At 28.8% G+C, this 15,351-nt stretch overlaps 2 long non-coding RNA genes across 3 annotated transcripts; one reads left to right on the top strand and one right to left on the bottom strand.

Moving 5' to 3' along the window:
* Positions 1-232: 232 nt before the first annotated feature.
* On the bottom strand, positions 233-4,273 carry LOC121232036 (uncharacterized). Its single transcript, XR_005930253.1, has 2 exons — positions 3,981-4,273; positions 233-1,264 (listed from the first exon to the last, which is right to left on the bottom strand). It is a non-coding gene; the product is annotated as an uncharacterized lncRNA (long non-coding RNA).
* LOC107926202 (uncharacterized) lies at positions 3,258-5,958 on the top strand. 2 transcript variants are annotated; one of them, XR_001692169.2, is made up of 3 exons: positions 3,292-3,875; positions 4,294-4,384; positions 5,285-5,958. It is a non-coding gene; the product is annotated as an uncharacterized lncRNA (long non-coding RNA). The 2 variants fall into 2 exon arrangements; XR_001692168.2 differs by lacking the exon at positions 5,285-5,958 and having other exon boundaries at positions 3,258-3,875; positions 4,294-4,509.
* The last annotated feature ends 9,393 nt before the right edge of the window (positions 5,959-15,351 follow it).

Here is a 15,351-nt window from a genome sequence, read left to right as displayed (position 1 = left end):
TCATGTATTCCTCCGTGGACTATCAGCTTTCTCTCGTCGTGTTTATTTGGACTATATTCAGACGACCGCACTATAATCCACTTTATCAAGAAATTCGTTTTCTTATAACAAACTATTCTATTTAGGAATCCAATTTCGAATCAACATCTTCTTTTCTTTGATGTAATGTAATGCAAATGCATGAATGCAAAAAGGTATCGATCTCGATTCAGTTTCATTTTAGAAAACGTTATTTAAGGAACAAAAGTCTTTTCATAAAACGGATTACAAATATGCTTTCGCTCGTAGGCCTAGAGTCTTAACCCTATCTAATAACAAAGCTAACTTTCGACCACGATCTGACTGTAGCTCATATTGGTGCTCAACGGGCTTGCCCTTTCTACCAGTATTTGTAAATGATCAGCTATCTTTTGAATTTGAATTACGGCTTCACCTATGAATTAAGCTCTACAGCCAAAGACACTTCCTCCAATGTCTGTGAAGTTGCTCTGATTACCTTGAAAGAAAGATTGGCGAACAAGTAGGCATTCCAGCTCCGAAGCATACTGCCTTAAATTGATATCAAACATCCTCAGTGCTTTTTGAGAGTCTTTAAATTTCTGCCCCCACAGAACACTTTGAATTGCTTGCATGAGTATTTTCGCAGCATAGCTAATCTCCACTTTAAAAGTCTTTAAACAATACGATCTTCTTTAATCTCATGCTCATTTGGGCTGTCTCGGCCATTAGGTCTTGCATTTCCATTATTTCTGATATGTACAATCATCCTAAAGTACCACAGTAAATTCCAGCTTGTTGTTTGGTAGGGGTCCTATAGTAAGTGAGCCTTTCTACCATTATAAGCAAAATTATTTCCATCCAATTCAATTTTGTATGTCTTATACCCCTACCATCCATGAGGTGACTATATTCATCTGTAATGGTATAAGTGTCCCTCAGTACTCCCCACGCTCACCTTGAATTGTTCATCTATCTTCATGGCAAACAAATACTGCAATTCCCCATAACTGTTGTAGAACAACTGCTTGGCTTTGTTACTTCATTAATCCAATATTTCCTTTAACTCTTGGAGGTTATTTTGCATCACACTAATGAGAGTGTAATCCCATAATTCTGATGTGTATCCTTCGGTGGCACTATTTCCTTTTTCTATCTGGGTTTTCTCTGACCAAGCACAAACGAAAGAGCTGTCCTCCACTTTATTAAGATATTCGTTCCCCATTACAAAACTTTCTAACTCAGAAATCGAACCTTGAATCGACACCTTTTAATGATAAATGACATGCAATGATAGCAAAATAAGAAAAACAAGTAAGTGTCACATATATAAAAAAATATAATAAATAAGAACTTATAAAGGTAGGCACTAAAGGTCATCATCATACTACCTGGAGCGAGCACTTAAAGTTCACTATATGTAGTTCGGTTCTAAAGCAAGGGTACCTGAACCAGCAGATTCCTCGATCCTCACCCATTATAGGCTCATACAGACCGAGTTCAGTTCAGGGGAATACATTTCCCTATGCCCATGCGGAGGTGAAAACCTCACGAAGACATAAGTACAGATGTATTCCGGAAGCGGTCCCCTAGCCCATGCGGAGGTGAAAACCTCACGAAAGCATAGTTTCTCACTCTCACTTAAAAGGTGTGACCACAACGGTCATGCAATGCAATGTGAGAGGCTATATGCATAAAAACTTGAAGCGATTAAAGAAAATAGGAATAAAATGATGAAAACAGTAAGAAAAACGGGTGAAATGCAATGAAGGGATCATATATCAAAACCCAAACTCTCAATTTTTGAAAAAAAGACAAAAGTTAATCACTTGTGGCTTGACTCTCTTATAAAAGTCCCTAGTCGCCAAGCTGTCGTAACCATTTTTTTGGAAAACGGGTATCGACTTGGAGAAAAAACGAAAACGGGAGTCGCCACCAATCTTTTTAGGTGTGATTGGATCACTTTGTAAAAGTGATTGTTTTTAATAAATGGTTTGATTTATTTAAACAACAATTTTGGTCCACGTAAATCAAGAAAACAGGTTCGGGAGTCGGTTACGCACAAGGAAGGATTAGCACCCTTGTAACGCCCAAAAATTGGTACCTAGTTGATTAATTAGTGGCTTAGTGTCGAAAATTTGAAAACTTGAAAGAATTTAAAATACGATCCCTCTTTGTAAAGAAAATGCTCAAATGTTAAAGACCTTCTCGTCTCAAAATATAAAATGTCACAACCAGTAAGTTAGGACACGACATCTTGAATTTTTGAGAGCGAGCTTGCCTTTTATATAAAAATTCGTGTATTTCAAAAGGATATTCGGTTAGTTAAGGTGGACGAGGAAAATCGAGACCCAGTAAGTTAGGGCACGTTTCCCCGAATTTCGAATACCAAATATTGCCTTTGTGAAAGAATTATTTTCGTCGGTTAATTAATATAAATTCGTGGTAAAATGGAATAGCGAAAAATGAACAAACAAATATGAATTTCGATATCAATGAACATAACAAAATAAAAATAAATGCATAATAAGAATGATAAGATCAGAAATAGAGGAGTAAAACAAACAAATAATGTAAGAGAATAATAAAAAATTAATAATAATTATAATAGTAAAAATAATAATAGTAATAATAGCTAAGTGGGAAATAGTAACAGTACATTAATAAGACAAATAATATAATAATAGTGATAGCACTAAAGAAAAGAAAAGAAAAATATATATTAATAATAGTAATAAATATAATAGTAATAAATAGAAAATAATAGTACATAAATAATAATAGTATATGTTGATATCAATAATGATATATATAAAAAAAAGGAAATAATAATATGTTAATAAAATAACAGTAGTAGTAATAAAAATAAAATAAAAATAAAAATAATAGTAATAATGATATTAATAATAGTAATAAAACAGAGAAGAAAAAAAATATATATAACGATGAAAAGTAATGATAATAATTATTATAATAGTAATGATATAAAAATTAATGATGTAATAAGCAAATGAGTATAAAAAGAAAATATAATCATAGTAATAATAGTTGTAGTAATAATAATAGTAAGAAATAGTGATAATATAACAATAATAGTAATATAAAAATAATAATAATAGTAACGGAGATAATAATAATAATAATAATAATAATAATAATAATAATAATAATAATAATATAAACAACAAAAAAAATAGCAATAGCAATAATAATAATGAAATGAAGGTAATAATAATAATAGTAAATAATATGCAAGAAAATAAAATACAATTATAATACCATAATGTTAAATAATAAAATAAAATATAAAAGAAAAGGACGAAAAAGGGGCTAATTTGAACTCTAAATAGAAATTTGGGGCGAAAATAATAAAGTAAAAAGAAATGGGACCGAAATGCTAATATACATAAGTATCAAAGCCAAATTAAAAAGAAAAGAAATAAATGAGGCATGATTGAATGTTTGCGCAAATGGGAAGGACCTAATGCAAATTTCCCCATTTTCAATTAAAAGGCACATATTAGGCCTGTTATACGGGTTAAAGTGCAGGTCTTCTTTTTAGAAAAAAAAACTTAAAACCCCCTTTTTTATTTTGTGTTTCCAGCCCCCATTTTGAAAAGAAAAAACAGAGAGTTCTTTGGCTCTCTCTCCCTCATTTTCCCTTTGGCTAGGATTTATACCCATCATTGCCGCCGCCATGGAGCCACCGTAGATGGTGGTCGGGGTTGCGCGAATGGATCTTTTGACCCCGATTTTAGGGCGCCCGAAGGCCCTATTTTCCTAGCCCGAAAATATGAAAGGAGAGACCCCCATTTTCCTTTTTGAGAGCCGATTTCAATGATGGAGTAGGGCTCCGATGTGGCGGCTCTGAGGTTTAGGTAAGTCCCCTTTCTTCCTTTTTTATTTTTTTCGTTTTAAAATTGATTTTTTGAACAAAGAAGGAAAAAAATAATAAGAAATGAAAAAAGGAAATAAAACTCAACCTCCGTTTTCTTTGATTCCTTAAATCGTGTATAATACAATCCCCCTCCCTTTTCTTTTCTTCTCCTTTTTATTTCTTGTTCTTGAAGCTTAAAAACAAAATCAAAAAAGAAAAAAAAAGAAAAAAAGAAATCAAAAATTGAAAAAAAACGTAACCTTTTTCTCTCTGTTTTTTGCTCTTTTATTTCTAAAATATATCTGTAATACAATGCTCTTTAGTGTTCAAAAAACCCCCTCCTTACATTGAGATTGTAGCTTTATATAACCTTTTACAACTTGTTCTTTTTTTTAATTTATTTGCCTTTTCCATTGCAGGAAGTGGAGCAAATAGGGTGGGTGGCCAACTATGGAGTGGGTTATGGTGACAGACAGTAGGGAGGCACACCTAGGAAATATTTTTTTTGAGGTATTGGGCTAGGGTTAGGTATTAAGTTGGGCTAAAATTAGGCCTCAACACATGAAATTTAACTTGAATATATTACTAATTTAATTTTGAGAGACATTGAGGAATCATATAATGATTTAACTTTTTTTTTCCTATTTTTAATCTATTATTTGATTTTGTTGAATGATAATTTTCTTTATTTCTCATACATATTAGTTCTTCAACAACACCATTTTCGAGATTTTATTTTTCTAGAATTCTTATATAGAATTTTCTGTTTTTGAATATTATTCGAGTTTTTTTTATAAGGGTCAAATAGACAAAAAAGTATAAAAATTAAATGTTAAAATTGTTATTATACTAACTAAAAAAATTATCACTTAATAGTCAAGTGACAAAAAAAAATAATTTTAAAAAATTAATTGATTAAATTATAAATTTTTTATTTAAATGAACAACTTATATTTAATTGGTGTAAAATTAATTAATTTAGTTGATTTTTACATTCAAAACAGAAACCGAACCATAACACCAAATTAACTGATTACCTGACCTTAAATTGAAGCAGCCCAAACCAACCCGAAAAAACCAAATTAGTTCGATTGGTTCAATTTTTATTGATTTTTGCACAACCCTACTAAAATGGCAGCCTATGCCATCTCCAAATTTGATCTCTCATTTTTTTTCAATAAAAATCATAAAAATATAAAACTTGTAAAAAGATTATAAAAATCATATACTTTTTAAATTTTTTATATAAACATTAAAAATTATTAAAAACTATAGAAATTATAAACAATTATAAAAATTATATTAAAATTAGAAACAAGTATTAAAAACTTATAAATATATTTAAAAAAGTATTTGCATAAACTTTCTTTCTATAACCCCGGGAAACCTAAAATCTTTGGAAATTTACAGTGTTCATCCATGGAAGAAGTTGTCGACATTGTGGTCGATTTTGAGAACTATTTTCCTTCAATGGTGGAGAGATATGGTGCCAAATGGTTGTTGAGGGAGCTTCGCAATGAGCTCAAGCTGTTGATAGATGGGGAAAGAGAGGTGATAATGCTCGAGAGCTTGAAAACGAAGAGCGTGATGTTGGGGCGGAGTGATATGAAGGATGATGAGATAGTTTGCATGTTGAGTGAAAGTGATTTGGATGGTGATTGTGCTTTGAATCAGGTTAAGTTTTATAATCATTTATACATCATTTTTATAATTTTTTACAATATTATACGTTTATATAAATTTAATATTTTTTATTTTACAATTTTTATGATTTTTAATTATTATTTATTAGAAAATTAAATGATTAAATTTGGGAATGTAGGTGGTACCATTCATTAATTAATTGTCAATGTGATTAAAGACAAAAATCGTTAATGAAAGAACTTAATTGATTTTTTAAGTTAAGATAATTACTCAATTAGTTACGAATTAAGAAGAGAGGTTTCATTGATTTTTTTTTACCTTTTCTTAAAAAATTTTATACCTTTTAAGTCTTAGAAAGAAAAAAAAATTGTCATGCCTAATTACAACCTTAAAATAAAGGGTTAAATATTTTTTGAGGCCTGAATTTGAAAATTATTGTCACATTATTGAAATTTTTTTTCAAGTTAAACTCTGGACTTAACAATTGTTCTTACATTAAGTAATAAAGTTTATTGTTACTTATGTTAGATGACTTTTGAATAAATAATTTTTTTAATTTTTATCTAGAAAATAATTAAATTCAAAAGTAAAATAAAATTTTATCATTTGTACTAACAAAATATTTTAAAAAAATTTAATGAACAAAATCAACAAAACTAAAATAAAATGACAAAAAATTCAATAGTAAGGCATATAATATACCAATGAGTGAGAGTTTACCTTAATAATACGATTAAAAATACTTATGCAATATTCGGTTTCATTTTTTTACACTTCATGATTATTATAAATTATTTGAACAAAAAAGTTTATGATATTAAGTCGTATCTAAATAAATGAATAAATGGATTTGTAAATTATTTATATAATTATTTTTTTAGGTCTTGATTTTTTTTAAAAAAATTGTTGGTAATATATTTAAAGAAACGGTTAATATTTGGTAGACTTTTTTATTTCATCTTATAAAATTATCACATATCTCTTTTTTTTAATATTTAATTTTAAACATTTTATTATATTTTTATAGGATATTTTAAAATATTATGAATTGCACACGTTAAGATGAAGTTTATTTTCTCTATATAATATAAATTTTATATAATTTATAAGAGGGCCAACGACATGAGAGCTTACATCATTATTGTAATATATTTTAAATTTTTATGAATGTAGGCACGTTGCGTTGAAAAAAATTATTTAAAAATAAATTGTCATTGCATCCTGTACAACGGGAGTAGAGTAGATGTCATGTTTTGAGGACTATTTCTGCCTTATTATTAATACTTGGGTAGTCGACTAATCCTTTGCTTGATTGTTGAGTGATCAAAAATTAATTTCGAAAATATTATTTATCAATTGTAATATTTTTTAGTTAAGCGATTAAAATAAAAATTTAATTATAGTTTAGTGATCAACGGTATAATTTATCTTAATTTTTACAAGAGGTTTTGGTACAATTGTATATATAGATAGGTGTGTGACAACTCTAACATCTTAGAGTTATTTGTCTTTTGTTTTAATAGGATTTTTAGTTTATTTTATAGATTTATTTAAGTAGATATTAGGAATTTTTTTTATTTAATTTATATTTTTAATTCATTATATATTATTAGTGTTAAATTCGGCTCATTTTCTTACATAATGATGGAATGGCATAGTATGGAGAAAGGATAACTTGATATATGCAATAAAGAGAGTTTTTCACTCTAGTGAAAGATTTCTCTGCTCCAACATGTGCATGCAAACTGTCCGCTATGGTGTAAAGTTTGTTCATTGGAGTGGTGGGAGTACTTGATGAAATTTCAAGAGTTGTGATTTTTAGGGAATATAAAAAAGAGAAAAAAAAAACCTAAAATAAAAGAAATGAGTGGAGAAAAAGAGAGGGAGCTGCCAAAGCATTCAAGCATCAAAGATGGAAGGAATTCATCCAAAAGATTCAATTTCTCTATTTATTTTTTTCTTGTTTCCTTTTTTTATTACTAGCTATTGTTTTTATTTCATGATGTTTTTCAATTCCTCCTTGAACTAAATTTTATTTTTAGGATTGTAGTGGGTTTCATGTTTAATTAATTGATTTTTTTTTCTATCTCTTTTTATGTTTCATAGAGATTTGATTATTTCTTCATTCTTTTTTTTTATTGACAATAGTCTGATCAACTATTATTTTGAAAAAACATAAAGATATTAAAAAAAAAACTATCTATTTTAAGTTTAGAATGAATAACTCTTAATCTAGATATATATATATATATATATATGAGACATACAAACTGCCTCGGTGGCTTGCAGCTTTTGTAAAAATTAAATTTCTCCTCCCTGCTTAATCTAATGGTCCAAAACAATCCCAAAGTACACCAATTTTTTTTTCTTGTTGCTCTTAATATATCTTCTTGAGAATTGTTACCTTTTATAATTTTTTATATTCAACCCTAAACCCAGAGGCGAAGCCAGAACAATTTTTTAGGGGGAACGGATGAAATTTTAATTTTTTATAGTCTATATATTTATAATTTGTATAGGATTAAATCAAATTTTTATAATTTTAAGGGGGCCAAAGTGTAATTTTACTTTTATTAATTTAAAATTTTTAAATAATTATAAGAGCCTAAATAGCAATTTTACAACTTATGGGGGGCTGGCAAGGTGAACCTATGTTCACTTTTTAATATAATTACATTTTTAACCCTTACACCTTTAGTTCATTAAAATTAGTCTATACCTCGGTTTAATAAATTAAAATATATCATTTCTAATGACTTTCTCCCATGTCCAACTATCTCCTCTAATTTTTATCGATTAAATGCAATTTCCTACTAGTGAAAATTTTACTAAATATTTTTCCAAAATAATATTATTTATGACATCAGAGTTTTAGGAGTGTTACAATATTATTTTCTCATATATATATATATTAGAACTAAATCAATGGTCGAACTAGTCAGGTCGCCAATTCTTGGTTTGATCATTTCGTCCACTTCGATCAAAGAAATTATTAAAAATTCATAAAATTAAAAAAAATTTAAAAATAAAGAAAACTAGTTCAACTATTTTTTTAACTTGATTCAATTAGTCTGTATCGATTCGCGGTTCAATCAGTTCAACCCTTATCTCTGAACCAGTACCTTGATTGCTTCTTGGTCAACCAGTCCAATTCTAAAAACACTAGCTTTGATCAATGAAACAACTTTTTCAATCCCATCAAGTTGAGCAAGCATGCGATGACTTGAAAATAGAATTATGAGGGCAAATTTCAAGTATTATTGGTATTGCTATGCATTATAAAGGAAAAAGGGGAAAAAAGAGAAAAATAATGTAGAATAAAAAATAAAATAAAATAATTAAAAAGAATATTTTTTAAGTTTATATGACGGTGACGGTTTATTATTAGTTGTAATTTTTTAATAAATATAATATTTTGGTGTAAAATGGGTAACAGAAAAATAGTTTAGGTACTAATTATGACAAATAAAAGTTTAGGTATTAGCTTGGGAAAAATGATATAGTTTAGATACTAATTTGTGAATCAAGTCTTTTTTAAAATGGACTTAACGCTTTGACTAATGGTTGGACTAACGGATATACCAACTTCGGAAAAAAAATTTAGGTACCTAGAAGGAAAAAGAATATAGTTTAAGTATCAATTTATGGATTAAATCAATTTTTAATGGCAATATTTAATATTAGAGCCTAGAGATAAAATATTCTTAATGGATAACATTTTAAGAGTAAATGACATTTTTAACCTTATTTGATAAATGTATTATAATGAGGGTAATTATTTAATGCACAAGCAAGATAATTTTTAACTTTAAAAGCGAGATTAAATTTTACCACATGTTTTAATCATTTATTTTTTAATTCTTAAACATAATTAAAAGACATATGAACTCTGCTTATTTGTAAAGTCAAAAAATTTCACCACTAATATATCAAATAATTATTCTTATAATTAAAAATTAACTTTTAATAAGTTAACTACTAAATTCATCAACTAAAATCAAACCCAACCAATCTATTTATAATAGTATAAATCTTAAAGAAAATGAAAATTATGATGCACAATTCGATAAAAGTATCAATGGAGACCTCTATATTAAAAATTAGATTGCATTTTGTCATGTCTACTAAAAAATAAGCTATTAGTCCTTAGATTTTAAGAGCAAACTGATCTTTTTGTTAAAAATCTTACTTATTTTTATAATTAAAAACTGGTCCCTAAATGTTAACATGAGATACACCTGATACGTCATGTGTCATTGTTTGATTATTTGTTTAGTCATGTTAAATTTTAAGAGTACAAATGAATAAAATTTTTAACATATAAAATTAATTTACTCTTTAATTTAACATACAAATTAAATTATTTAATTTTTAAATAAATAAATATCTTATAAAAAGACACAAACGCACGTGTTCCGAAAAGTGGCAGTTTTTTATTCTATAAAATGAAAAGATGACAAATTTGCAAAAGCAAATAAGTGGGATAAGCCTTCTAAATTCCCCTCACAGTACACTTTACCCAAAAACAACCATACATGTATATAAAAATAATAAAAATTATCGATTGAGTTTTAATTTGATTGACACGAATATTATTGTCAATTTAGGAGGAGATGAGTTCGAATATGCTAAATCACATTATTCTTCTATTTATAAATTGTGAAAGAGTTATAAGTAGTTCTATACATTGTATTGAAAAAAGATATGATCAGAACTTATAATGATATTGTTGAAAAAAATAAAAACAATCCTGCTACAATAATAATAATGTAAATAATAAAAGATGTAAATATTATTAGGATCTCATATTTTTATTTATTAAATTAGGTGGATTTTTTAAAAAATTTATCCCAAAAAATAAATGACATTGTAGTATTTCAACTATTTTTTATCACTTAATTATTAAAAGATCCTATTATGGTTTTTATTCTTTTTTGGTCACCCAACTATGAACAGTTACAAAATGATCATTCAATTATTTAATTTTTTTTCTTTTTTAGTTACCCAATTATCTTAGATTTTTAATTATTTCTATTTTAATGTTAGTAAATTGGTGACTAAAAAAGACTTTTCATACTTGAATGTTAATTTTATAGCTTTTCATAGTTTGATTGATTTATATAATTAGGTAACTACTAATATATTTTACCAAAATATAATATAAAAAATCATATTAAAATCTTAAATCATTAATAACATGAATGGTAATGCAAGTATGCAAGTAACGATGAACTGGTGATTAATTTTAATGATTTTTATGAATTTTTGGTATAATCACATATAATCCTCATTCATTTTATGATTAGAAATTAATTTTATTTAGATCGAGATAATTTTCAGATAAAGTATTCTCAACAATAATAACTCTATAATTTAAACTTGATTTAGGTACGTGGAGAAGAAGTCAACTTCCACTTCTTCCAACCATTTATTGGTATTTTTATTTTTTTTAATAGCATCCAATGAATTATTGTCCTATACATTGTTAGTGGAGTAAAAAAAAAAAAAACTCCACATAAGGATCTAGGATAATACTATTTATTTTTAAAGTGTAATAAAAAATAATTAAATAATAAATATACTTGATATTATCTTAGAGCCGCTCATTATAACAATTTTAAAAACAATGAAGTTTCTTTCCTTCCATGTTTTTCCAACAAAGTATGCAAACAAAAGTGGTTATTAAACATAAGTATGATTACTTATTTGGCCCTCCACCTTTATAAAAATGTCATTTTTAGGCCTAATTTATTTTTTTTTGCCTATTTTAGCACTTAAACTTAAGTTATTTGTCAAATTAACCTAGAATTGATGGAAAAAGTTAATGTTTCTTAATTTTGGTTTTTTTAATTTTCCACATTAGCAATTAGTTAAATTTTAAAATATTAAAAAAATTATAAAAATTATTTTAAAAATAAAAAAATATTAAAAATATTTACAAATATAAACAAATAAAAAATATTTTTAATATTTTGTAAAATTAAAAAAATAGTTAATTATTGACATAGCAATTCACGTGTAAGCCACGTCAAAAAAGTTAAAAAACGTTAACTTTTTCATCAATTTTGGAGTGATTTGACAAATAACGTAAATTTAAGGGATAAAAAAGGTAAAAATTTAAATCAAAAGTTAAAATGATATTTAAAAAAAATGGAAGGCCAAATAAGTTATTATTCCTAAACATAATGTAATAGCTATTTGTCAAATATAGGAGAATAATAAAGAATTTGGTTACTAGGCAATAGAGGTGTGCATGGGCCGGGCTACCCGACCCAGCCCGGCTCAAAGGCCCGCCCGAAAAATAGGAGGGTATGGGTAAAAATATAAGCCCGAAATATGGGTTTGGGCACAAAAACGAGGCCCGTTTAGAAAATGGGCCGGGCTCGGGTAAATTTTTTTTGGCCCGAGCCCGGCCCGAATTATATAATAAATATATATATATTTTTAATTATATTTTAATTTTAATTTTAATTTTAATATAATCAATTTTTATTATATTTTTCAAATTGTGTATTGTTTTAAGAATTGTTTTAATATATTTTTTTATTTGTTTCTTGTTTTAATATTTGTTTTAAATGTATTTGATTATTTAATATATTTTAAAATTTTCTATTTAATAAAATAAGTTAAAAAAATTAATATGGGCCGGGCCGGGCCGGGCTCGGGCTTAACAATTTTATTTCGGGCTGGGCTTGGGCAAATTTTTAGGCCCATATTTCGGGTCGGGCTGGGCCCGGGCTTAGAAAACGGGCCTGAAAGTTTTTGTGGGCCCAACCCAAAACCCGGCCTGGCCCGGCCCATGCACACCTCTACTAGGCAATGAGGGACAATTTAATTTCTTCCTTAAACTTGTTGAATTTGGACTGTATGGGTGATACATGCATGGATGGGGTGAAATTTGTTAGAGTCAATTTAATCAAGATGTCAATTTTCAAGTTAGGAAGATCAGTCAAATTGCGACAAATTTTTTATAGGATCCAATCATTTTTGGGTTGAGATGTTTGCATAGAGTTTGAAGAGCTATCTCTTAGCTTTGAAACACACTTTGAATTGCTCGATTTAGAGTCCGAGAGATCAAGTTATAACCATTTTTTTAAGATTGCGCAAGCAAAATTTTTGAACAGGATTATTGTAACACCCAAAATTTAGGAGTTTAATTGTGAGAATCTGTAGTAATTAATTTTTGTATCTCAGGTTTTGGTGCTCTGCTCCTGGGTCTAAGGTCTGGAGTTTAAGTTGCGTTATTAAAGTTTTTGTTATTTTAAAACAACCCTTATCCATGTGTTAGGTGGTTAAGTGTAATTTTGGGTAAAATTGGTGTTAAGAATGAGTTTGTTGGTTCATTGGCTAAGCATTTGTTTTGTATTTTGTCTGGTTCCGAGTTCGAATCCCATCCTATACGTTAGGAAATATAAATTTTTTTTAGATGCTGGAAGTAGTGGTTGTTATTTTAAAACATTCTAAGAAAATGTTATCGTTCTTTTTATTTTTCTAAAATTTTGTTCTTTGTTTTTTTTTTTATGTTCTTCCTTCTTTTGTTTTTCTTCTTTTTCTGCAATTGATTTTATGTGAATTGGGAAGTCTTGTTGCCTGTAAGGTTGATATTGAGTAAGTTCCCCTGTGATTTTCTTTTGTTCGCGATTTCCATTATGTTAGCACTTTTCTATCGAAACGGCATTTTGCTCGTTTACTTGACGTTCTGTTAAACACTCGATTGGTTACTTGGTTTAGGCAATGATATTGCAAGAGACGTTAATCCACCGTGTTAGTCTGATTTCTCTAGTTTCGTGCGAGGAAATGTGCGACTTGAGTTGGAATTGCGTCAAATCTTTCGACATAACATTAGCGGTGGGTTGATTTTGGTAAATATTGAAATTGATGGTGTAATTGGTTGTTGAATGATTAATTAGGTTCTGGGTAGTCTCCGTGTTGTTTCCCCATCAAAAGGAAACCAAGTGCGTACTGGAAACTTTAATTTCACATGTTTCGAATCGCTGGAAATGGTGGCTGTCGACGCCACACGGCTAGGCACACGGGTGTGTGATTGGGCTGTGTGGGTGTGTGGCAGGCCGTGTGAACGGTTGTGTAACTCACTGTTTACTAAATTGGGGCCACACGGGTAGCCACACGGGAGTGTGTCTAGGCCGTGTGTGACCATGCTAGTGTAGGGTTCACACGGGCAACAGACATAGGTGTGTGTTTGGGCTGTGTAAGTCACTGTTTGTGCTTAAAAACTACACGACCAAGGCACACGAGTGTGTGACCAGGCCGTGTGGTAGGTCATCAGGCCTAAAAAATGTCTTTTGAGGCCGAAAATGTTACTTACCCCTGATAATGGTTTCCTCAACGTACGAATAATCGAATTTGATGTTATGAAAACTATCTGGTACACTGGGTCTAATCTGCGAGTAACCTAATTATATGTGCACTATGATATTTACTCTGTTTTGGAACTATCTTAGTTAATTGTATAATGAGTTAGAATGACTGGGCAAGTGTTACGGGTATTTGTGTCCTGTATTGGGATCTGTAAAGGAAGAAGTAGTCTGTACTGAAATTGTGGCTACGCCACAATGAGTTACTCTGATTCTGGCGCTTGTCGTTTATTAAGCTAGCAGTTAAGCCGTGTTTCTGTGAAAGCGTCAATGAGCACTTTAAATGTGTGCAAGGATGGATGGACACTAAATGTCCATAATGGTGTGTTGGGATGGCCGAAGATGGTGTATAGCGGATGGAAATAGGAATTTTGTATCTGAATCTGATCTGAACCTTATTTGAATTGGAATTGAATATACGTACATATAAGTAACACCTTTGCTCTGAATCTGGACTGAATATGATTCTGTATCAAACTGAATCCCTGAATTGGAATTTCTTTATAAACAACTATTGTTGAATTACATTCCTTTTACGCACTGAGTTTACAACTCACTTTTTTATTGATTGGCTTTTAGGTGGTCCCTAATCTTGATCGGGTCAGTGTCGCAGGAGCTCGGTCAAACTTTTATCTTTTCTTTTAAGCATTACTATTAGGGATTTATGTTCTATGATGTTATGAGATTTATGAAGATTATATGTTTTAAATTATTGTTGTCACGAATGTTATGTAATGAATGGTTCAGTTCGACTGTGTTATGATAGTATGAATTTTAGTACGGTTGATGTAACTCTCCAAACTTGGTCTGGACGTCTAGATCGGGTCTAGGGTGTTACAATTATTACGGGAAATTACGTGTTCCGTGCTTTAATTTGAGTTTAAATCTTATTGGGTTTGATTTTTAAACTTAATTTTTATTATATACGAGCCCAATATTGTATTTATTAGGTTTTATTATTTTATTATTTTATTATTCTGAATTTAAGGATATTTGTAAGTATTTAAAGTTATTTAGGAATTTTATGTTTCTTAGTCAACAAGAAAGTTTATTTCTACTAAAACTATTATTGGTTAGATTAATTAGAATTTTATTATAGTTGAAAGGTTTATTTTGATGTAATTAGCTAACTTATATAAAAGTCTTCATTGTTCATTAAAGACATAGAAATTGATAAATTGATTCTTTCATTTCTAAAATTTTCAACTTTGGGAGTTAATTTCTCAATCATTCACCTTTTAATTTTAATTTTCTTTATTTATCTATGTTTTGAGTTTTATTTTTTTTATTCTTGAATTTATTCTTTTAGTTGTTTTCGTTTTCTTTTTTTCTAAATGCAATTTTTTTCAAGTTGAACAACTTGAATACAATTTTGGTCCATTGCCGCCTATTAGTGGGAGTACATGGATTACAGTTTCCACATGAAGCATCATCATTCATCACTAATTTGTCCTCGGC

Source organism: Gossypium hirsutum, chromosome A07, assembly GCF_007990345.1.
Source record: "Gossypium hirsutum isolate 1008001.06 chromosome A07, Gossypium_hirsutum_v2.1, whole genome shotgun sequence".
Lineage (NCBI taxonomy): Eukaryota > Viridiplantae > Streptophyta > Magnoliopsida > Malvales > Malvaceae > Gossypium > Gossypium hirsutum.
This window is presented reverse-complemented; position numbering and strand designations above follow the sequence as displayed.